This window comes from Patella vulgata, chromosome 5 (assembly GCF_932274485.2).
Source record: "Patella vulgata chromosome 5, xgPatVulg1.2, whole genome shotgun sequence".
In the NCBI taxonomy this organism is placed as follows: Eukaryota; Metazoa; Mollusca; class Gastropoda; family Patellidae; genus Patella; species Patella vulgata.
This window is the reverse complement of record NC_065883.2, coordinates 27,039,473-27,064,696: the sequence shown is the minus strand read 5'-3', so window position 1 is coordinate 27,064,696 and position 25,224 is coordinate 27,039,473. Positions and strand designations below refer to the sequence as shown.

General features: G+C 36.1%; 2 long non-coding RNA genes and 1 other non-coding gene across 3 annotated transcripts; 2 read left to right on the top strand and 1 right to left on the bottom strand.

Annotated features, from left to right (window-relative positions):
- Positions 1-5,704: 5,704 nt before the first annotated feature.
- Positions 5,705-8,183, top strand: LOC126822488 (uncharacterized). The gene is made up of 2 exons (XR_007680840.2): positions 5,705-5,896; positions 7,761-8,183. It is a non-coding gene; the product is annotated as an uncharacterized LOC126822488 (long non-coding RNA).
- A 2,145-nt stretch (positions 8,184-10,328) lies between these two features.
- Positions 10,329-13,929, top strand: LOC126822491 (uncharacterized). Its single transcript, XR_007680844.2, has 4 exons — positions 10,329-10,343; positions 11,456-11,631; positions 11,961-12,242; positions 13,256-13,929. It is a non-coding gene; the product is annotated as an uncharacterized LOC126822491 (long non-coding RNA).
- A 262-nt stretch (positions 13,930-14,191) lies between these two features.
- LOC126822814 (U4 spliceosomal RNA) lies at positions 14,192-14,327 on the bottom strand. Its single transcript, XR_007681026.1, has one exon. It is a non-coding gene; the product is annotated as a U4 spliceosomal RNA (small nuclear RNA).
- Between the last annotated feature and the right edge of the window lie 10,897 nt (positions 14,328-25,224).

The window sequence follows — 25,224 nt, the reverse complement described above, 5'->3', positions numbered from 1 at the left end:
CACATCAACTAGAACGCCTGTTATATAACAACTCGTCCAGATCCTAGTGTTGTGAAAATAAGTAAAACAAAATTTTGAACTATAAAAAACGAAACGAAATAGGATCTGTGTTGGCCGAGAAAGTTCATCGGGATTTCCGGCGTGGGTTTCCCGTGTCATTGGTGCAGGACAGGGGGCCTGACAAAGAAAGATGTCTAGTCGTTCGGATGAGACAAAGAGCCGAAGTCCCGTGTATACATTGGCGTGCACGTAAAAGATCCCTCGGCAGTTGGAATTCGATATAAGAGTAGGCTTTAGCGACGCTGTCGGGTAAAATTCTCCTCATAGCACACTGTATGGTGTATGCCCGTCTTCATTAGCCCAGTCGGAGCAGAACAGTAGGACGTTAAACCCCATTTCATTTCATGTAATTTTATCATCAGGTTGTTTTTTGCTTTTTTTTTTATAAAGAATGTAGAAGCAAACCTTGTAGTCTTAATGTGAAGATTTCAGACTGATGATAAATAAATATGTGCACTGGATATACAAACCAGCAATTTGTTTTCGATAATAATTTACGGTTGCTGCACAAGGCCAATTATTCGTCTTTTTCTCATTTTGAACAAATTTGTAACAAATCTGATTACTATAGCCATAATATAGTCATTTATCATTTCAGACTGATGATTGTTTGATAAACAAAGAGGGGATGCCGGAAAAAATATTAAAAATAGAAAAGAAAGAAGGGTTGGGTATGTTTGCCCCTTTCACTTTGTCGGGAAAAATCCTTGTTAATGAAATCAGGGCATCTTGTTATGCGGTTGTAGAGCCGAAAGTAGCCCATGGCGCCCTCGAAGGTCTGCGAGCGATGTATAAAGATCCAGCTAGAAAAGATGAATTGGAAGACCTTCTGAGACCAAACCAGATGGGAATACCACAAGTATTCCACGAAGCTTTCAAATCTTTGCTTGACGCAGAAACTGTGTAAAATTATATGAACAATTTTCTATCGACCAGTAAAAAAAATGTTTGGCTGATGCCAGTAAACTTATTACAATATAAACTTATTTGTGCATAAACAGGTGTTAGAAAGTAAAAATACGATACATAATGCTATGAAAACAGAATATGATTTGGATAAGTTGCTAGAAACTGTCTATAATATTACATTGAATAATATTTTTCTAATTTCAAAATGTGTAGAAAATGTCATAAAGCCCATTGTACTTTATATAATTTGTGTAATCCACCATCAACTGTTAATAAACTACAGGTATTATAAAATGAGATACTGACTTCTTTCTCACACTTCTATTTAGCTGTTTCAGCAACAAGTGTTTCACTAGGTCAACCTACGTAGCGCTTAACCGGTTGTTAGATCAATCTTTAATTACTTGGTGACCATTTCAAAAACGACGAAAGCACCACCCTGAATAATTTACAGATTTTTACATCTGCTGCTCAGTACACTAGGGTATCATGCAAATCGATTAAATCGTTTTAATAAACTAAGCTACGGAATCTTCGGGGTCTTTCAGAGAGAGAGAGAGAGAGAGAGAGAAATGGGGTTTAACGTCCACTTGACACAAACTAGGTCATTTCGGGACTAAGATATGGTTTAATTTTATTTCAATAATTCGCTTGCGCGTAGGGGTCTTTAGCAGTGGGAGGAAACCGGAGGACCCGGAGAAAACCCACGAGGCTGGACAGGCGACCCTACTCCTTGTCACGTACAAACGGGGATTCGAAACCACGCCAGTTGACTCAATGACAGGCCTTATGATACAGCACGCACGTGCTAACCATTCGGCCATCCAACCCCCCGGGTCTACTTTTATTATTGTTTGCTCCCGTGAGCGCACAGAGGTCGTCAGCGCGGTGTATTCAGACAATCTGACTTTTCGGGCAGACGGGTAAAGTGTAAAAAAAAATGATGATATCTAGGTGTCAAAATAAAGTGCCGGAAATCTAATAAAACACTAATTTTACTTTTCTTTTAATTGAATACCGCGAATTTGTACTGAACTGACCAGGGATTAAAACATTTTGTCTGGAGCCACACTGCTTTGTGCGACAAATTATTATTTGCGTATGAATCTGCAACCGTTTGATTGGATGATTGGAATTCAGGTCGGCATAGAGTGTAGTCTCGGTCACACAGAACCTCCTAGTCTTCAACGTACGGAGGGTCTGGGACCGTTGTCAATATTTGACGAAAGGTTACATTTCCCATGCGTAACCGGGTGTTTGGTTTTTTATGTGGTTGATTATCCAGTATCTTTGTCCAAGTCAAGTAAGACTTGTGTCCCTTCTAGCAATAATTCCCATAATTCTTAACATTAATATTCTAAACAGCAAAAAAAAAAAACGTCAATACGATTTCAAAATCAGAGAGGCACTTTAATCAAATCATTCTAGAAAACGACTTACTAAATGGATCAAAGCAATTTTTTGTGAACAGTGTGTTGACACATAAGTGATTAATTCATCACAATTCCAAGACATCACAAGAAGATTTAGAGTCTGTACACAGTCTATACATCAGTATCTGGTGCTTCCGCGAGTGTCAATAACAGCAGCGCAGCGTCTGTACATGGAGTGGACCAGACGATTGATGAACGCCATTGGCGCCTGGAACCACACTCTCAGACAAGCCTGGCGCAATCCATACGCTGTGTTTCGTCTCGGTACGACGTTATTAAGTCTCCTCTGAATTTCATCCCAAAGATGTTCAATCGGGTTTAAGTCCGGACTAAGGGCTGGCCAGTGCATAACGTTGACACCGTTCTGCTGTAGAAAGTCCCGGGTAACTCTGGCGGTGTTGGCACGGGCGTTGTCATGCTGGAAAACGTTGTTTTGATGACGTGCGAAATGTGGTATGACGTGAGGTCTGAGAGCTTGATCGATGTTGCGCCGTTGGCAAAAAAGGTTGAGAACCACTGGTCTACCAGTTCGGGGCGATCATCCGTGGTGTTGGCGGCCCGAAAGCGTTACTGAAGCATGTAGATGGTCCGAACATTGACCTTGAAGTGATTGGCAACGGCTTGGGCAATGTGGCCAGCGTCGAGTCTTCCAAGCGCCCAGTTCCTCGGAGCTGTCGTGAGTCGTGGCATGCTGCTGACGTTGTAGTGTGAATGATTCAACCAGGTATGGGGATGCATTTTATAGGACTGGTCCCGGTGAACAGCACGTGCATCATGAGAACACATTATCATCTCAGAAGTCAGGTTGCGTTTTTGAGAACATTTCCTGGGTTCAATTCTGTGTTTGGTCACAAATATACAATAAAAACATTTTATGCAATGCGTCTATTCAGAGTAACATACCAACCTCACGTTTCGTTTGCTGCTTAGTGTATAAACAAACATGAATCGTGACGACGAATTATGATTAATTAAAAAAAAACAACATAGATATGGCCCATGAAGAGAGGAATTTAACAATAAAAAAATTAAAAGTGTTGGATATTGAACTGGGAATGCAGTCAAATGGATTTTCTGAAATGGCATTCTTAAATTAATTTTATGGGCGTCAACATCTTGTTTTAGGACTAGGTACCTAAAGACCGGACTAAAAGACCGACGGATATTCGAGCCATTGACCTATTATTCTCAAATGTTGACAACGCATCCAGACTAATATTTGTAAAAAAAAATTCTCGATGATAGAGACTACATAGAGTGGGATTTCGGTTGCTAAACGATTGGACAACTTTGAAGTAACTTAACTCACGGGCTAAATAGCAGAAAACTCATGTTTGTGTTGGTTAAATTTTCGAAATTTTCTCGGGGAAGGCGAAGCTCCCATACCCCCGACGATTGAAATTGAGTGGTTGTTTGGGATTCAGGTCAGCCACCGAAGTTAGGCTGTATTGAACCATATTGAAATTGCTGTATTCACTGACTGGAATAGCAGAAAAACGCGTTTGCGGTCGTCAATGGTTCGAATTTGTCTTTGGGAGGTCTGTAAACGGTAATTTTTTCGGGAATTTCAGGTCTGCCCCCCCCCCACCACTCGAAATTCATAGTCCATACACCTATGTCCGTGCCGCCCTGACACTTTTTCGGTTGGCCTATGACGTTACTCCGATACTTTATTATGGCCCAATGAAAATGAAAATCCGTATAGTTTTTGGGAAGCAACAGTTAATTTATATAATCTGTTAATTAGGAGGCTCAGCGCGGTGGTGTCCATCAAATAGGCACAAAACCAAACCTCAACTTTTCTATAGTAAAATTTTACGTAGAATACGTTGCCGAGTGGTAATTAGTGCCTCGTTGTGCGTTTTCGAGATATTCGGGGTCAAAGGTCAAATGAGGTCATTTGCACTGAAAGTGAATCAAATAGGCACAAAACCAAATCTCAACTTTTCTATAGTAAAATTTTACGTAGAATACGTTGCCGAGTGGTAATTAGTGCCCCGTTGGGCGTTTTCCAGATGTTCGGGGTCAAAGGTCAAATGAGGTCATTTGCACTGAAAGTGAATGCGCAGCCATTCTTGTGTCATGAAAACATGCCGAAGATGATCGAAAGTAATCACTCTTTCAAAAAAAATGTAAACTTGCTAAATTCACCTTTTTTTTTACTTTGTAACCCCCGTGACCCCGGGGGTCAAAAGGTCAAATATTTCGTTTTTGAAGATTTAAAGCAATAAATGTCAACGAAAAATATAAAAACTAAAGCGAAACCTGTTCTTATTATTAATAGGACATTTAAAATTTATCTTCAGGTGGCCTTAGCACCGAACTTTTACTTTGGAACGTCGAAAAAGATCTTGCGTATTCTACGCAAAATTTTACTATAGAAAAGTTGGGTCTGGTTTTGTGCCCATTTGATGGTTTTCGGGGTCAGTTAATTCAGATATAAACATAAAATTATGTTCCGATCAAATTGATTTCAATATGGCCTCTATATTCAAAATGACGACCACATTTGGTGAAATATTTTGATGTTAGTAATGTGATGGTGTAATACATTAACTATGGGTTATCGGGGTCCCCAAATTCATACCTAAACAGTAAAATGTGCTATGACCGAACGAAATGCCAATATGGTTCTCAAATTCGACATAGTAGCTAAGTTTAGGGGATCATGAAAGAAAACTTATAGTTTAACGTATTACTCCATCGCCGTGTGACCAAGAAAAAAAATAAAACTTTTGTTAAGTAAAGCTATTATGACGCCATGACGTTATAGTTTTTATGGCGTCATAGTTGGGACCAAAAATGGCGCCTGTAAATGAGTTGTAACCAAGGAGTATTAATATTTATACTCCTAGGTCGTAAACCATTGACGTCCAATGGTCGTAACTTTCCCCATACAGGGCTTTGGCTCAGCCATTCGTGTGAGGTAAGATGCTGTAATAATATGACATCATCAATCAATCTTAACTTCATCAACGTGGCAAGAATATAATTCGTTTCTTAGAATATGTCGGGATAACCAAAAATATTTTTCACAAATGGGAATACCAACAATTTCTCAACAGTAGTTTAAATCATGCACACCGTAAATCCGAAATTGTGCAATGTGGCGGAAGTTTACTCCGATCCCGTGCAGAAAAGTAGGTCGTCAAACCCCAGTTCATTTCATAGGATATGTTGGGAATACCAAAAGAAATTCCATTTGACAGAAATATGATAAATAAAATTAACAATGGGAAAACAAAAATAGGGTTCAATTTGACGTGCTCCTTCACGGCTGTCCTTCAAATCAATATCGTTGCAGTAAGTTTCAACCAATGGAAATACCAAACTGACGAATGAATAAGATGCCTAAAATAGTGCTTCTTTGGGCATTTTATAAATTTCCCTATAAATACGAACAAATTAAAATTACTTACCAGTAGGTGCGCAGACTTACTACTTTACAATCATCCACGATGGGTAATAATCCAGAACGAGACGATAAATTAAACGTAAGTCATTTTATTCTTTTATTTATTTAAAAGACAATCTAAAATGAATACACAATTATTATCAAACGTTGATTTGGACCTGCTTATAATATGACGATTTAAAAAACCAATCTTATTATCACTTCACCCGTCGACAGGACTGTAAGATTTTCATGGATTGTTTTGAAACTGTATACAGCTTGAAAGCATAGGGAAAATGTGCACCACCCTTTCTTGACACTGTTTCGTTACTTTGTGGCAATTTATGACACCGTATTTGCCACTATTTATAAAACTAATTAGTTATTTATTTATTTTTTTTTTTTTTTTTTTTTTTTTTGTATTTGTTCTGTAGGAATTGGGCCAGTCTCATAAAATTGTATCTTGCGTCTCGGCAGAAAAACACGGGGTGTTTGGGATCGCAATGAAAATCGAGACTACACTATTTTTATCAAAACTAAAACATTCATAACTTCATTAATTTGGCTCAAATTATCAATATGTTAATTTCTTATTATTTATTATCTATTTTCAAACGTTTATAGCGAGAACAGTCAGCTCTCTATTTAGATGTTACTTAACGCATCTTTAAATGTTAAACATACATTATGCAAGAGCCAAATCTGCCTATTGCGTGTCTTTCTTTAGGACTGAAATGTTATCTAAATTATTAATAAGACATTAACTAACTTATCCAGACCATAATCAACTCTGTCAATGCTAGCCTGCGATATTTACTGGATTAGTATCCCATTTGCTGCTCAACTTTCATTCATGATTTAATCATGAAATGGATAATCGAGACTATGTTTTTATCGTACCGACTTTAGTAATGATGATCGAGACTGGGCAGAAAATTCAATCACTGAAATCTCGGTACAGAGTGGATCAATTTGACTGAAATTTTCAGCAAATTTCCTTTACATTATCTAGTTTTTAACTTTTAGAGTGAGAACTGTTAGCTCTTTATCTAATTTCCCATAATTTATCTTTAAGTATTCAATTTGGGTACACACACTTAGCGGGGATTAAGCAGTGTAGGAAAATCCATATCGATTATTAAATGTCACGATTGCATATTTGATTCATTGTATGTTTAAGTGATATTTTGAAAAGACTGGAAAATATATCTGGTATTCCAACATCAATATTGTATCAAAATGGTTGCTTACTTGATCAAATTTAGAAATTATATTGGGTGCGGTCAGGTAAATTTCTTAAACAAATCCATATTAAAATGAGGCGATTGGAAAAATTTCGTGAACAACTGAGAGGGAGAGAAATGGGGTTTAACGTCCACTCGACACAAACTAGGACATTTCGGGACTAACATATTGTTCAATCTTATTTCAATAATTAGCTTGCGCATGTGGATCTCTAGAAGTGGGAGGAAACCGGGGAACCTAGAGAAAACCCATGAGGTTGGACAAGCGACCCTATTCCTTGTCACGTACAAGCCGTGAATCGAAATCACGCCATTTGACTCAATGGCATACCTTATCCAATGCGCACGCGTTAACCATTCAGCCACCTCTACCCCACCCCCTCCTGAACAACACCAAAGCATAAATACATGTACAATATGCATTCGTTTGTTTGTTTCCAAATGAATCTTAAGTCCCTGGAAATTATTTATAGGAGTTACTTCCAATAAAAGAATGGCATATCTGGTATATACAACAAGTATTATTTAAAGCAGCTTTTAATATATTTTAGTCCAAATATATCATCAAATCATAAAGTTTTTACGCGAGAAGGCATCTTGAATTAATGGCTGTTAGGAAAACGGATTTCAAATAAATCCAAATATTCGCCGCTAATTAATTCTTTTCGTTCTATCTAGTTGATCGAATTGTTTAATTGTTTCATATGTTTGCATTTTAAGCCACGGCCGAAGCCGGAGGATGAGAATATGAAAAAAAGAAGGGAGGAAGCAGAGAAGAGGCGGAAGAAGGAGTCTTGGTGGTGTATCATTATGTGAATTGCAGTTTTCTTCATAGACCAGAACAAAAATGTTTGGCTGAATCCAGTATATACAAAAGTTAAACTTGTTTGTGCATAAACATGTGTCAGAGACTACAAATACGATCATATAACCAAATTATAAATAAAACAGACATCACAACAAATTAGAAGTTTTAAAAGAGTGTTTCTCTGTAATGTTAATCTTTTCTCCAATTTGGATAAGTTGCTAAAAACAGTAGAATTGTCTATAATATGACATCGTATATTTTTCTAATTTCATAATTTTACCTGGTCTAGAAAATGTCACAATTTCAATTTTAATAAAATATTAGGAAATGATAAATTGTCTTTTTTCGCCCATTTCTATTTAGGTCTAGGGTAGCAAAACATAATATCACTGTGTCAACCTGCGCAGCGCATGATCAGTTGTTGGGTCATTCTTTAATTACCTTTTATATATTTGACCTGGGGAATTTGGCAAGGGATCTAGTCGTGCCCCATTACGTGTTTAAATCATTACACGCTCAACAAGAGCTCGTGGTCCCCAAAACTTTGAGATATTCGTACCTGGGTTTGATCTCTTTTTGCACATGAAATGACAGTATTTTCAAGTTATGCACCACTGAATTAGCCTGGGGTCATCTAGCGTGATGAGTATACAACAGTTGGGCTCGCTTTCCATGAACGCAAAAACGACCTGTTTCCTCGAGCTTTGTTTTCTATTTCCATGAGTACTGAACATGTGTGGGAATTCCTCGTAAATGATGTCATGGGTGGGGTTTCTATTTACAGCGTGGAGGCAGACGTTGTTTTCGTTTAATCTGTAGAAATGGCCTTGTTCGTTTTGTAGAAATCTGTACAAAAGTTTGATACTTCGTATCACTGACCCAAGGTATGTTAATAAATGATATCGTAGATCGTCTTAACAGTTTGTAAATGAAATGAAATGAAATGGGGTTTAACGTCCTACTGTTCTACTCCTAAACTGGGCTAATGAAGACGGGCATACACCATACAGTGTGCAATGAGGGAGATTTTGCCCGGGCAGCGGCACTACGGCCTACTCTTATATCGAATTCCAAATGCCAAGGGATATTTTACGTGCACGCCAATGTGTACACAGGACCTCGTTTTTTCGTCCCATCCGCACGACTAGACAGCTGTCCTTGTCAGGCCCTCCGCCCTGCATCACTGACAAGGGGAAACCACGCCGGAAAATCTGGATGAACTTACTCGGCCAATGCAGGGATCGAACACCCGACTTACAGGCTAGCGAGCCAGCGTCTTACCCACTTAGCCACCGTTATCTCCCACATAGTTTGTAACCTATGGCACAAATTGTGCATACCAATCATAAGGTTATTGAATTTAGTTTCCATCTTGAAATAACCACTCTTCGTAATAAGAATCACTGTTATTCATGTATACTAGTTAATTACTTATACATTATGATGGCCATGTGAAATCTCGCCCTTTTCATAACCCGATATTACACGACGTCACGACCCACGACAGCATTCTGTCGTAAAATCGTGTTATTTTGTCGTCGTCTCGTATCCTCGATTTATCGCCTTTGGTTTGTTTCTACAAGACACAAAAAACATACTTTTGCTACCACTATATTTGGACTCATTACATCATGTAAGAAGCAAAATAGATAAATATAATTAAGACTGGTACAACAGAGATAATAGGAAAATGTTGATTAATTATTTGTTTTCTCAAAATAATGGAAGATTTTGCGTTCAAAGGGAAATAATATTTGGTATTATATGCAGATAATCTAGAATTACAATAGCAGTGATTTGAAAGCTTTTGACCTGACTAAACTATCGCTCCAGTTATCTATAAGTATTGACGGGTGTCGTACACGAGTCAAGGTATGCTTACTGTTTCGAGACTCCTGACACCACTTATTATTCAAGGAATTTATAACATAGCTAACTAACTTTCGCCCTAATTCGTTTCTTGTGGGAATCACCACAAAATGTTTGGGCATACCAAATAAATTTCTCAGTATGATTAAATCAGAATACATCATCAATATTTTAAACCATGCACATTAAAACATATATTTGTTTACCTGACAGAAACATAATTCGATTCCTGGAATGTGTGGGGAATACCAAATAATAATTCATGTAACAAAAATTTCCCATTTTGTATAAAACTATATAATTGTAAGGCGTGCATACAGTAAGCTTTATTTTTAGTCAGTAACATAATTCTTATACTGTTGTCGTTTTTTGCTGACCTGACAACTGGACAAAAATAACTTATTGTTAAACCTATTGTTATTAAATTGAAATGCAAAACATATTACCTGATCATTCTATAAGTAACTCGTTGGCTCGCTGACCTTGTGATCACGTCTTTGATCATGGGTGGGGTTTCTATTTACTGCGTGGAGGCAGACGTTGTTTTCGTTTAATCGGTAGAAATGGCCGTTTTCGTTTTGTAGAACTCTGTACAAAAGTTTGATACTTCGTATCACTGACCCAAGGTATGTTAATAAATGATATCTTAGATCGTCTTAATAGGCAACATCATTTTCTATACACAGTTTGTAACCTATGATACAAATTGTGCATACCAATCATAAGGTTATTGAATTTAGTTTCCATCTTGAAATAACCACTCTTCGTAATAAGAATCACTGTTATTCATGTATACTAGTTTATTATTTATACAAATATGTTCATAGGTTACATTATGGTGGCCATGTGAAATCTCGCCATTTTCATAACCCGATAACACGACGTCACGACAGCATTAACGCCATCATACGACACTTTATTCTGTCGTAAAATCGTGTTATTTTGTCGCCGTCTCGTATCCTCGACTTATCGTCTTTGGTTTGTTTCTACAAGTATTGTCGGGTGTCGTACACGAGTCAAGGTATGCTTACTGCTTCGAGAACTCAAGACACCACTTATTATTCAAGGAATTTATATCATAGCTAACTAACTTTCGCCCTAATTCGTTTCTTGTGGGAATCACTACAAAATGTTTGGGCATGCCAAATAAATTTCTTAGTATGATTAAATCAGAATACATCATCAATATTTTAAACCATGCACATAAAAACATATATTTGTTGACCTGACAGAAACATAATTCGATTCCTGGAATGTGTGGGGAATACCAAATAATAATTCATGTAACAAAAATTTCCCATTTTGTATAAAACTATATAATTGTAAGGCGTGCATACAGTAAGCTTTATTTTTAGTCAGTCACATAATTCTTATACTGTTGTCGTTTTTTGCCGACCTGACAACTGGACAAAAATAACTTATTGTTAAACCTATTGTTATTAAATTGAAATGCAAAACATATTACCTGATCATTCTATAAGATGCCTGAAAATAGTGTTTAATTGGGCATTTCCACATTTTTTTTTTATCATTATTATTTTTTTAAATTTCTTATAAAAATGTACCAATTGAAAGTACTTGTCATTTATTAGGGGCACATGTAAGTGATCTTTACAATCTGAAGTCATATTGATAATCAGTAATCATTCACGGCGGGTTATAAGATCATGGGACGTGATAATAAGCCAGATTATGAATTAAATGTAAGTCATGTTTTATTTATTTATTTATTATTTAGACACGAAAAATATAGACTAAAGCAACACATTCGGTGGATTCGTTTTATCAATTTGCCAAAACGGCCAAATGCCTTAAGTGATCCTTACAATCTGAAGTCATATTGATAATCAGTAATCATTCACGGCGGGTTATAAGATCATGGGACGTGATAATAAGCCAGATTATGAATTAAATGTAAGTCATGTTTTATTTATTTATTTATTATTTAGACACGAAAAATATAGACTAAAGCAACACATTCGGTGGATTCGTTTTATCAATTTGCCAAAACGGCCAAATGCCAAGACTGGGTCTTTTTGATCAAGATTGAACAACGCCAAATTCATGCATGGTACGCATTCGTCTATTCGTTTCCAAATGAATCTTAATTAATTAGTTATTGGCTGTTGAAAGACGGATTTTAAATTAATTTAATAGTAGCCAGACAATTACCGTAATGATTTAGGTGCCATTTAGTTGCTTGAACTGTTTCATTGTCTCATACTTAATATTCTTATTTTAAGCCGAGGCCGAAGCCGAAGGGTAAATGCTTCCCAGCCAACACCAAAGTTTACACCAAAGATGGCGTAAAATATATTCAAGATGTTCAAGTCGGGGATCTTATACATGACGGTGAAGGGTTCACTGAAGTCTGGGTTCATGCTCATTATGATATTACAACAGAAGTAATATATTACCAAATACAAACAGAAAAGAACCACATACTTATTAGCGAGGATCATTTTCTCGATGTTAAGGACCCGAAACCAGCATCAAGCATCTACAAAATGGCGAATCAAGTTACGGTAGGTTCATTTTTGTGATCTGAAAATCTTATGTGTTTAATTTTGGTTTTTGGGCCATCTTTTTCTCTATTGGGCCCCGCTCTTCGAAAAACGAAACAACCTAAGGTTCCACTAATGCAAGTACGATCGAAACTTGGCATGGTTGTTCCTTGGATAATTGCGTATCGATTGACAATATTTCTGTTTTTGATATGACTTCACAATTCCAAAATGGCAGCAATGACGGCATGCTCAGTTACAGTCATTATAAATATAAGCATTTATTGGAGCCACGGTGACTAAGTGAGTAAGACGGTGGCTCGCTAGCCTGGAGGTTGCGGGTTCGCTCACGGTGCAATCTGGTTAAAAGGAAGAACTATACTTCGTTTCTTTTTTTATACCACCTGAAGATCTGACCAGTTGTACCCGAGGGTCCTGTCAGGGGTCATACGAGCGGCATTTGACCCTATGACGTCAAACATTGATAAATCAATCAGCCTTGGCGTTTCTAGGGTTTACCCACAGTTCCGTGTAGAGCACGACAAGAACTCGCCGTAACAGGCCGTTTCATTGGCTAATTCCTCACATCAACTAGAGTGCCTATTATATAACAACTCTTCCCGATCCGTGTGTTATGAAGACAAGTAAAAGAATTTTGAACTATAAAATACGAATCGAAATAGAATCAGATTGGCTCACGATGTTGGCCGAGAAAGTTCATCGGGATTTTACGGCGTGGGTTCCCCGTGTCAGTGGTGCAGGACAGGGGGCCTGACAAGGAAAGCTGTCTAGTCATTCGAATGGTAAAAAAAACGAAGTTCCATGTGTACATTGGCGTGCACGTAAAAGATTCATTGGCAACTGGAATTCGATATAAGAGTAGGCCTTAGCGCCGCTGTCGGGCAAAATTTTCCTCATAGCACACTGTATGGCGAATGCTCGTCTTCATTAGCCCAGACGGAGCAGAGCAGTAGGACGTTAAACCGCATTTCATTTCATTTCATATAATTTTATCATCAGGTTTTTTTTTCCAGACTGATGATTGCTTGATAAACAAAGAGGGAATGCCAGAAAAAATATTAAAAATAGAAAAGAAAGAAGGGTTGGGTATGTTTGCCCCTTTCACTTTGTCGGGAAAAATCGTTGTTAATGAAATCAGAGCATCTTGTTATGCGGTTGTGGAGCCGAAAGTAGCCCATGACGCCCTCGAAGGTCTGCGAGCGATGTATAAAGATCCAGCTAGTAAAGATGAATTGGAAACCCTTCTGAGACCAAACCAGATGGGAATACCACAAGTATTCCACGAAGCTTTCAAATCTTTGCTTGACGCTGAAACTGTGTAAAATTATATGAACAATTTTCTATAGACCATTAAAAAAATGTTTGGCTGATGCCAGTCAACTTATAACAATATAAACTTATTTGTGCATAAACAGGTGTTAGAAAGTAAAAATACGATCAGATTATAACGAAATTTTAATACATAATGCTATGAAAACAGAATTTGATTTTAAAAACAGTGTTTCTAAAATGTAAATCGTTTTCTTTTTTTTTTTTTAAATTTGGATAAGTTGCTAGAAATTGTCTATAATATTACATTGAATAATATTTTTCTAATTTCAAAATGTCTAGAAAATGTCATAAAGCCCATTGTACTTTATATAATTTGTGTAATCCACCATCCACTGTTAATAAACTACAGGTATTATAAAATGAGATAATGACTTCTTTCTCCCACTTCTAATTAGATGTATCAGCAACAAGTGTTTTACTAGGTCAACCTGCGTAGCGCTTAACCCATTGATAGATTGGTGAACGACGAAAGCGCTGCACTGTGCAATTTACAAATTTTTACTTCTGCTGTTTAGTACACTCGAGCATAACACAGTCGAATAATTCGTACAACTATTGATGTTACCCTAAGCTGTTTTGGGCCTTTCAAGCGGTATCATTAATTTATTTTAAGTTTGCTCCCGTAAGAGCATGCAAAAATTGCGCATGCCGACCATAGGTCGTCAGCGCGGGGTATTGGGTATAGTTTTCAACTAGCAATAACCACGCCTCGGAAATTCCTCATTGGCTATGGTACCGCCACTGCGCAAAGCTAATGATTAGAGTTTGAGATCGAGTATGAAATTTTTCCCAGTTCTAAAATTAGTGGTATGCAACTGAAAGCACATTTTCGGTATTATAAATTTACAGAAAAAGTAAATTATCAGTTTGATTTAATTATAAAATTGTTTGATACTATTCTCAAATTGTGGTATTAAATTAGTACAAAGTTTTATTTCCAAAATGTCATAAAATATGTATATTATTCGCAAAATATAACCAAGGGACGCAATTCAGTTTCAACGGTTTCACATTCGTTAGCCTGTCGCAGGATTAATGTTGTAAATCGTGTATATTTCGTTGCACCTGATCTATAATTTTGTATCAAACGAGGGGGAAAATAGTTTGGTGCATCTTGAAATTTTGCAATCCATGGTATACATTACAAAAAGTATAATTCGTTATCTAAAGTACAAAAAATGGGTCATAAATCATTAACATAATTCAATCGTAAACAGTAGTTACCTCCCTTCTGTCATATAGTTGTCCGCAAGCCATGCACTCTTATAGATACCTGCATTCATTGTTTATTGAAAAGAAAACATAAAAATGAACTTAGGCGTCCAATAAAAGTAAAATATCCTTTTTCATGTGTTATACATGTAGTCACACTGTAATTACATGTAGGCCTACTTCCCACGACCAATGTTCTTGTCCTTCGCTCCCTTCAATATGTAAACGTCAAAAAATGTAGTTACCTCCCTTAGAGACAATTCACAGATCCCTCTAAATTTTTGGGGAGCTGCGGTTGCTCTGTATGTAAGGGGCTGGTTCACTAACCAGACGGTACGTGGCTCAATCCCACTGTTGGCCGAGAATGTTTCCCAGAAATGGCCAGCGTGGTTTCCCCTGTCAGTAGTGCATGACGGAGGTCCCGTGTACACATTGGCTTAAACGTAAAAAAAACATGACAGTTGGAATTCGAAATAAGAGTAGGCCGTAGCGCCGCTGTCCGGGCTCTCTCATGGCACACTGTTTTCGTTATCCCAGTCGGTGCATAAAAGTAGGACGTTAAACCCCATTTCATTTCATTTTAATTTTTGAAAATACTACCTTCAGAAATGATCTTAGTCTGTTCTATGCGTTCCTAAATCAAATTATTCTTATCATTGACTGGAATGTATATTGTTTTGCCGTTTAACGTCCGCTTCCACCGTGGGTGGTATCACAGAAAAGTTGACTTATTTTTTTCTTGGTAGACCTACTTGCGCAGGGGTCTTCTCTGTGGGAGGAAAAGGGAGATGCTTTATTGTAGGCCTGTTGAGGAGGTTCGGGTATTTCCGGAGTCCAAAATGGCCGCTTTATATAAATGAGTATTTTGGGAAATACTAACCCGAACCCTAACTCCAACTCTAACCCTTTTAAGAGTGGTAAACACCCACCCGAACCTCCCCAACCGGCCAACAATTGCATATCCCGGAGGGAAACCGGTGTAGGCCTATGCAGAGTAAACCCGCGAGCGAGGTTGAGAAGGCGCCTCCTATCTCCTAACCACATACACTCACACCAGGCAACGAAACCACGACCGCAAGACAGAGGTGATTTGGCAGCTAGAGCTCGAAGCGAGACCACTAGGCTATCTCGACCCCCAACAACATTAATTGTCTCTTGTCTATTCTTTATAGTAGCAGTTAAATTTTAGTGCCAATCTATGTGTCTTGCACATACAAACGTTAATCAACTTCTTCTCGTCAACCCGACTACACAATTCTGAATTGAGACTTATCTAAATAATATATCAGATATGCATATGATATTATTACATATCATTTGTTATCATTATGCTATGTGACCGAGTAAACATGGATATTTGTAACAAGTCAGTTTAATTTCCATTTTCCTGGGACTTTTGAAGTGGACCTTTTTTTTTAATATTTTAAAGGCCATAAATCTATGGATTTGTCATTATCTCATGGGTAGGCTAATATTTAAAAACAAGACAAAGATAAATACAATATTCGATTATATCGATGCTTTTTATTCCTTATAAATCATATTCTCTAATCTATGTTGCACAATCTTTATTATTAACTCAAAAACACACCAATTATCTATCAATAAGGTCACAGGTCAATACTATAAGGGTGACAGGATGAAGATAAAAATATAAAGGTATTTTATCACAGTTGCCAGTAGTTGTAGTTCATTGATATCAATATTATTAATGTTATAATAACACCATTACCTGATAATGGGCACACTAATCAACAAAATCAACACTATAAGTCAAAAATAAAAAAAGATAAACATTCACGTTAGGTGCTGGAAGTACATTATCGGCTTAAATGTGTCAATAAATGTATGAAAATATTTGTAGACTTTAATCCAGGTCGTTTAACGTTATTTAAATTGTGAGAGGTCATTTATAATAAATTAATTCGCTAAATCCCCTGGTTTATAACGTGTGACACAATTTACCTGTCTCGTCGAGTGGTGTAATGATTTGATTAATGACCTCCATGGTCATCCGTCCGTCTATCTACAGGATGACTATTAGAAATTTTTAAAACTGACAAATTTTAAATCATATATTAAATCATATTTTAGAGATCTTTAAACAATAATCGTTACAATATTCTTCACCTTGTGCTTGATATCGACAATATTAAACTTGTCAGTGATTGTTATCCATAAAGTTGTGTTCTTTTGTTATTTCATTGTTCTCGTATTATTATATCACTAAATGTCTTACGAACAAAAAAAAAACGGTTATATCTACAAGAGAGTAGCACTAAATGCGTTTTTGAGTCAAAAGTCATCATTAATAATAATAATAACACTGCTCGAAATACATAACCTTGCCCAACCCATAAATTGAATGTACAAAACTTTATTTTTTTAAAACAAAATAGATCAAATTGCTCTTAATCCGTTTTTGACTGCATTTTATTTTACACGTTTGCATGTTCATTTGCCTGGAAGCAAGTACATGTGTGGGGAAAATTATATTTTTAAAATTCAGGTAAAAAATATTAACGACATTATTATCATTTCGATTAATATCCATATATAATTAACCAGATGACAGATAGTTTTCAACGGTAAAGACAAACAAAATATAAGTCATCTGATATTTCATTGATATTGTATTAAATCTAAAAATATACCTGTCACCAGTTGTGAAGAACAGGGGATCTGACAAGGAAGGGTGTCTAGCCGAGGTCCCGTGTACACACTGGGTGCACGTAAAAGAACCCTTGACGGCTGGGATTCGAAATAAGAGTAGGCCGCGGCGCCTCTAACCGGGCAAAATTTAACCCTATTTCATTTCTTCTTTTTTTAGGGGTCACATTCACTGCCAGGGTAATGACGTATTATATGCCTGATAGACGTAAACTTGTGTAGCTATCTTATGTATGAAAGACTTTTTTAAAGTGGGCAATCTTTTATTGCCGATCCTACGACATGGAGCGTGTACATTACTAACTATGTTCGAATATCGTGTGTTTAACCCTCTAAGGTTTAGACATTGTGGTATGCATCTCGGCACCGTCTGTCAATAGGATCAAGGGATGAAGACACTATTCTATTTTAGGCCCTGAAAAATGGTGATATGTAATAAAATTTTCGTCCAAATCTATATTTTCAAATGCACAATTTCTCTTTTGAAACAGAAAACAAATTAAACATTTAATTGATTAACCGTCTTTGCAAAAATGTTTTACCAACATTAAAATGGCATAATTTGTGATATTTTGATGGAAAAATGGGATATTCTTTTACGGTGTAAACAAGATTGTATTCATAATACATGTAGTAATTTGTAACTGTCAAAATGAGTCAATTCAACATGTGCCTTCTATATCTACAATTATAAATTCCAGAATTGTACATTGTATAGAAGTCGATGTAGTATATATACGTCCTGTCAGAATTAAACAGTCAGTAGCATCGTTACTAACAACCCTCTCCAATTACATCACAGTCTTGTTGCTCTTCGTGTATAGGACAGTTCTCATGTACAAGAGTTGGCCTCAAGATTAATGATGACCGGTGTAGTGGGCACTGGTCAACGCTGATTAGGGAATCACTCCTCTCATGACATAAGGAACGTGTTAAAGACATTCCTTGAACAGGTTACGATGTTGAAATATGCAGCTAGAAATGTTAAATTTCTCATTACTAATAATCTATCAACAATGTCGGATGCTCAAATTATAAAACTGAAAGAGACCATTTTAAAGGGCTTTGTGCGTCTCTGAAAATTACGGGCATATCATATAGTAGCTATTGAACTGTAAAGAAAATATTCTATTTTAGATATAGATCAATTGTATTTTTTGATCGAATTGATCTTGGAATATATAATACGAGTCATAAATACTTGCATATTTTCAATGACAATTACATTTATAGCAGTAATGGTTTAATGGAGCACAAATTATGAATGTGCATTCAGATCCGATAAGCATCTGGATTTCACGAATACGCATTTAATTACTCCAATGTTCAATAATCAAATATTCGATTCAATACAAATAATGATGTTTTGGGATTGTTTTCGGTGCATTTTCTTATTTCTAAAGATTTTGAATCTTACAAATCAACGTTATTTCTCTTTATCTATTTAATATTGAATCATATTTCATATTATTAAATAAACAGCATTAAATATTTTCTGCACGAAACCAAAAAAAAAAACGAATCAAATTTCATTTAATGGACATCGAAAACGCCATGAAAAAAAAAATCGATTACAAATATTTGTGTGAGTACTAGTCTCCAAATTGGGACCATTCCAATGTACTTTTAGAAATATGTTGCATAAAATGAACGATATTATGAAAAAGTAAAAGCATATAGAACTGACTGCGTGTCCGCATTTAAACTATTTGATGTAATCACAAGTTACAACGTGAAAGAATAGCATTACATGGATTCGTTATTTTATTGGGGTGGTTGAAATACATCACGGACCCAAAAGGGTACGAAAACAACTAGACACTTAGGGAAGTTTAGGGACGAAATTCCGCAAAACCAATCCATGGTCATAGGTCACAAATGGAAAGATTGCAAAATCATATTCTACAGGAGCATTGTTCAACTTCTCTTTATTTTACCGCTCTGGTATTACCAATAAAATTACACCCATAAATTAAATCTATAGTCAAGTTCACATTTTTCACAAAAAGGAACGTTTATTTTAGGAGAATTTTAATAGGAGCTTTGCAATTTATAGCAATAACTGTATAAACTTACACTAAGTGAAAAGGGCATTTCCATTAATGATATTACGTATTATAAGTTGGACTTCAATAGAAGAATAAAACACCAAAATTGGACCATTCTTTATTATATGTTCAGATTTCTGGACTAATGTTTGATAATTCAAAGCAATGTGTCAGCTAAGGTATGATATTATGAATCACAAGTATATATTCGGGCGAAATTAATTTTATACACCACTATGAACAGAACTTTAAATCTCTCGGTGGTTTTCGAAATTTTAAAGTGAGATACGTTTGGGTGTTATACATTATTATATCCACCGGTGAAGCGAATCCATAGAAAATAATCTAATACATGTCATTAAAATGTTTCGTTTTCCCTTTGTGATGCAAATAATCGATAATTAAAATCATAAATTGGTTCTAAAAATGATATGTTTACAAGGGGCCAGAGGTGGCAGCTCTAGATGGTTCTGATAATACCAACACTCATAACACTTAAAATAATTATAATGTCATTAAAGACTAAGTTTAATCGCATCTTTCTGAGAGTTATTCCGAGTATACTCTTGAAATACCGGAAAGTCGATTAATAGAAGGTATAAAGGAAATCAACGAGTGTTAATGTTGAAGGTAATGGATGAAACGACAAACCACAGTCTATAAAAAGGATTGGAGAGAGAGAGAGATGGGGGGCGGGGTAAACGTCCACTCGACACAAACTAGGTCATTTCAATAATTCGATTGCGCGTAGGGGTATTTTGCTGTGAGACCAAACCAGGGGACCGGGAGAAACCCCACGAGGTTGGACAAGCGACCCTACTCCTTGTCACGTACACGCGGGGAATCGAAACCACGCCACTCAATGACAGACCTATAGTGATCTCACGTGCACTCAGTAAACAATTCGGTTACCCAAACACCCAAAACAGGATTATCTTACTTATTAATATGATTTTCAATCGTGGGTATTGCGGGGGTTTCATTTTTACTTTTATAAAACAAATTACAATACTTCAGTACTGATAAGAGCAAACTCGACATTTATAAGACATGCGAAATACATTTAAGCCTTGATTTAAAGAGGTATTATCACTTTCAGCTGTAAAATAAATGTAATTAACTCTTTTAGGTATCATATTTAAAATAACCTACACTAATCACCAGAACATTCTAGCAGCTATACCATACTGAGAGAAAGGCATGTTGGATTATCAAATTTGTTTCAAAATTTGCATATCATCTAATGCAAAGAGTGTGTTCCAGATTTCACTGGAAACAATAAATCAAGTGAATTTATTAATTGTGTAAATCAAATGTCAAAATATGACGATATAGTTTATTTACCCTGTCTGAAAATTCCAAATTAAAATATTTAGCCGGTCGGAGATGATGGTTGTGCATGTATATGTACTTAAGGAAATTACGTAAGCTATTTAAGGATTTTCATCCTGAGTGACTTGATAATCTTGTCGATAACTAACTAATAAAAACTTCGGTAATTAAAACGTCGACAAGTATAGACGTGATTATCCAGACAGTTGAAAAGCGTCGACAGAGAGTTTAACGTCCACTCGACCCAAACTATGTCATTTCGGATCTAACATTATGTACAATTTTATTCAATAATTTGCGTAGGGATCTTTAGCTGTGGGAGGATATCAGTTTATCGATATATCTATAAATTCAGTTGGTCCAATATAAGTAAATATTTGAATAACTGATCGCCATTTTACAGACAATGCTCATATTGTTACATAGATGATTCGTTATAAAATACCACTTACAGTATTCATTAATATTCCCCCTTGTGGTGTACTGTTTATTCTTTCGGTGTTTACATAATGTTAATTTGATATTTATAAAAGAAAATGTAGCCCTATGATCGTTTAATGATAAAAACTGAATAGATTGAACACATTGTTCCTGGACACAACTAACTGTACTTTTTTTCCATCACCGACATCTATTTGGGTGATCAAATTGTCAGAAACATAAAATCTGCAATTTTTCACCAGTGTGGTTGCTGGTTGAACATTGCAAGGAGCGCCAATCTTTACTTCGTTCCGTTTCTATAGTTCGGAGTAAAATTAAGTTCGGCTGAATATGAATAAAAAATACGAAACATTAAGCGAAAAAAAACCTAACACTGAATTGAAAAACATCTGATTTTAATAAGATTGAAGGATTAGAATCGTGTCCTTGTAATATACCGCATGCTGTGACTTCAAAATAACCAAGGTGTACTAAGACTCTGAAAATAAATGTATAGCGTTTCAGTCATCTTGCTCATGTGGAACTGGTTGAAGTTGATCTGGGTGTTTTATATTCCGTGGTTTCCTTGCCACAAGATTTTCTCAAATATATATTATATAATACACGAACATATCCTTTCTTTAGTTACCAATTATCAAATACGTCAACAACACGATCGTAACGTTAATCCTGTTATTGGGCTTAAGTGTTGGTATGACGTGCTTGGTTTTGACATTCGCCCAATGGCTTATTCCGAGACTAGATTTTTACATTGCCTATATAGCCTACGAATATATATATGATAATAATATCAAAATGATACCATTTTGTATGGGTCATGCAGTCCGGTTGATGTGGGTTCTGTCGACTTACTTCGACGTCAGGATTTTATATCCTGCTTTTGAAAAGAAATATAATCTTCTGAATTATATACTTGTTACATGTTATTTTGTTTGTAATTTTAAGAGGTGTTTTCACTTTTACCAAGAAGATTTTGTGAATAATTTTAAACAATATTGTATTTAACATAACCAAATTATTGTAAATCTAAGCAAGGGCCTATTTATGATCAGATTACTCGGATATTATGTTCGTTAAACTCCTTGAAAACCAATGAAAAGTTGATACGACTCGTAAACATCTATATCACAGCTACAGATTGTCTGATTTTCCCCGAATTTTTCGTACAATCAAATTTGAATTCACCGGATAGTCAGACATGTCAAATCATCGAATAAGCGCTAAAGTCTCTTTAAATTAAACTATTTTGTCTCTATAAACAGGAAGCCACGGTGGTTCGAGGTGTACGGTGTTGACTGGGGAACCAGGTCTCCTGTAACACAATGGAATTCGAAGAAGAGTAGGCGGAAACGCCGCTGCTCAAGCAAAATTTCCCTCATAGCATATTGCATGTCATATGCACGCCTTCTTTAACCCAGTTGGTGCAAAAAAAGAAGACGTTAAACCCAATTTCATTTCTATATCAAACATATTAGTAGCGTTGATTTTATCCTAACCAAAACATACGTTTGTGTATAATTTATATTGCATCATAAATAATACTTGTGTGTATCTCTTTCTCAGTTCTATTTTCGTATAATTGCAGACTTATCTGTATATTTAGACTACGCCCCTACTTGATGTCAGACCTGATCTTTTAAAGTATCGAATTACCAGTCCCATGTGCAAATATCGCCATGTTCGATTGAGACGTGAGAATCGAGACACAAGTCGTATAACTCGCGAAGTTTATAAATTACATAATACAAACTTGTAAGGCAATAAATAACGTAATAAAACACTCATTATCGGCTCAAATATCATCCATATACCCATGTTTAACAATTTATTACACATATTAAACTATATTCAATTCTTTTCATTATTATGGTATATTTCATCTTAATTAATTAATTATCTTAATTAACAAAGGCCGCCGCTTCAAGGCAGGTGATTAAGCGCGAAAGTCTTTTGCGGTTTCCAATCTTTTCAATAGATTTAATTAATTTGTTAAGTTTTCACACGACAAATATTTGTCGATTGAAATTAATACATGGCTTTGATATACTTAATATATGATGTGTAATAAATAATAATAACTATCATCTTGATAAATGAACAACGAAATTTAATATATCTGTAATGTTTTATGACTTGCATAAATATATTACTTGATGTCTTCAAAATATATTGTAGGTAGGGTCATTTTCATATTAAAGAGACATTATCATTTTTTCCAAGAATGAATGGATGAAATGGGGCTTAACTGCTACTTTCCTGCCCCAAAGGGGCCAATGAAGACGGTTTTCCCATAGAACTAAATTTAATTCATTTTGAACAATGCCTTATTTGAAGTGATCTTAGATTCGCGTAATTATCGACATTCCAAACACCTGAAAGTTCTCTAACATGTGTGTGAGCAGATAGCTGTAAATATAGTCAAATCAGGTGTATGACATGGGTACCCGCTCGAAACTAAGTTCATAGCGGTATAGGTAGGGTACATATATATTACAAGTTGAAAATACTACTGCCCTGGCAATGTAAAAATAACTGAAGAGTTTATCTTTGTCACAGAAAAAGGACACAGAAAATACAACCGCTTTTTAATTAACTGACCCAACAATTGAAAATACTGTTATATTATTAAAAAGTAGAACTATTAAAATGCATGTTATTGTAATATTTGTCTTCCTACAACTATGTTTGTTTTCTGTACACTTTATTGTTCATGTATGGACTTAATCTTGTATAATGTTTTTTTATGCAATATTAAGGTCTCTACAATACAAAGAACTACGTACAAAGAACCGAAATGAAATGGGCTTTAACGTTCTGTCTTTCTGCACCAAACAGGCTAATATATGGTGGCTGATTGGTATCATGTCGAGATGTCGTGGTGTCGCCCTTCATAAGCCGACAACTCGACATCACGACATTTTAACCCAACATCACGACAACCCGAGGTCGTAAGGTCGCGTAAAAATGTCGTATTGTCGGGTTAAAATGTCGAGATGTCGTGTTGTCGTGGTGTCGTGATGTCACGTTGTCGTGGTGTCGGGTTGTCGTGATGTCGGGTTGTCGTGGTGTCAGGTTATCGACCATATTCCCTCGATTATGTACACTAGTCCTGGTGTTGGTATCAAAGTTCTCTGGGATTTTGCAGCGTGGTTTCTCCATATCGGTAGTGCAGGACAAAGGGCCTGGCAAAGAACGGTGTCTAGTATTGTAGATGGGACAAAAAAGCACCTGTGTACACATTTGCATGCACAAGAAAGAATCCTTCACAGTTGAAATTCGATCAAGAAATGCCACGATCCACCGCGATAACACGATAACCCGACATCACGACATTTGAACCCACCAATATGATATTTGTACGCGACTTTACAACATTGTTGATATCGTGGTGTCGGGTGAAAATGTCGTATTGTCGGGTTAAAATATCGTGCTGTCGTAATGTCGAGTTGTCGTGTTAAAACGTCGTGATGCCGTGGTGTCGCCAGGGCGACACCCCGACATCACGACATGATATCAATCAGCCACAATACTAATAAGACAAAGCATACGTTATGCAGTTAGCTGCAATATTTGTACCGGTGGTACTACCATTTGCGAACCTCTGCTCATGTAAAAATAGCGCAATTTTCAACATATATCATCACAGGAAATAAGTAATTATGTTACAAATATTGAAGAGTGGAACACTGAAGTCTTAATCCTATCTTAGCAAACACTTTTTCTATGTTTTCGAGGTGACGTGAAATCACGTGTGTTTTAATTCTGGTTCGGCGGTCATTTTAAAAACGACAGAAATATGGCGGAGCTGTTGGATTTTATTGAATTTATGGATTTATGTTGAAAGGTACACCTTTATTTCAATGGGAATTGGTTTATTACATGTTAAGCTATGTGCGGTACAGTGTGGTGTCAGTTTAATTATAAATAATAAGGGAGTTAAAACTAGC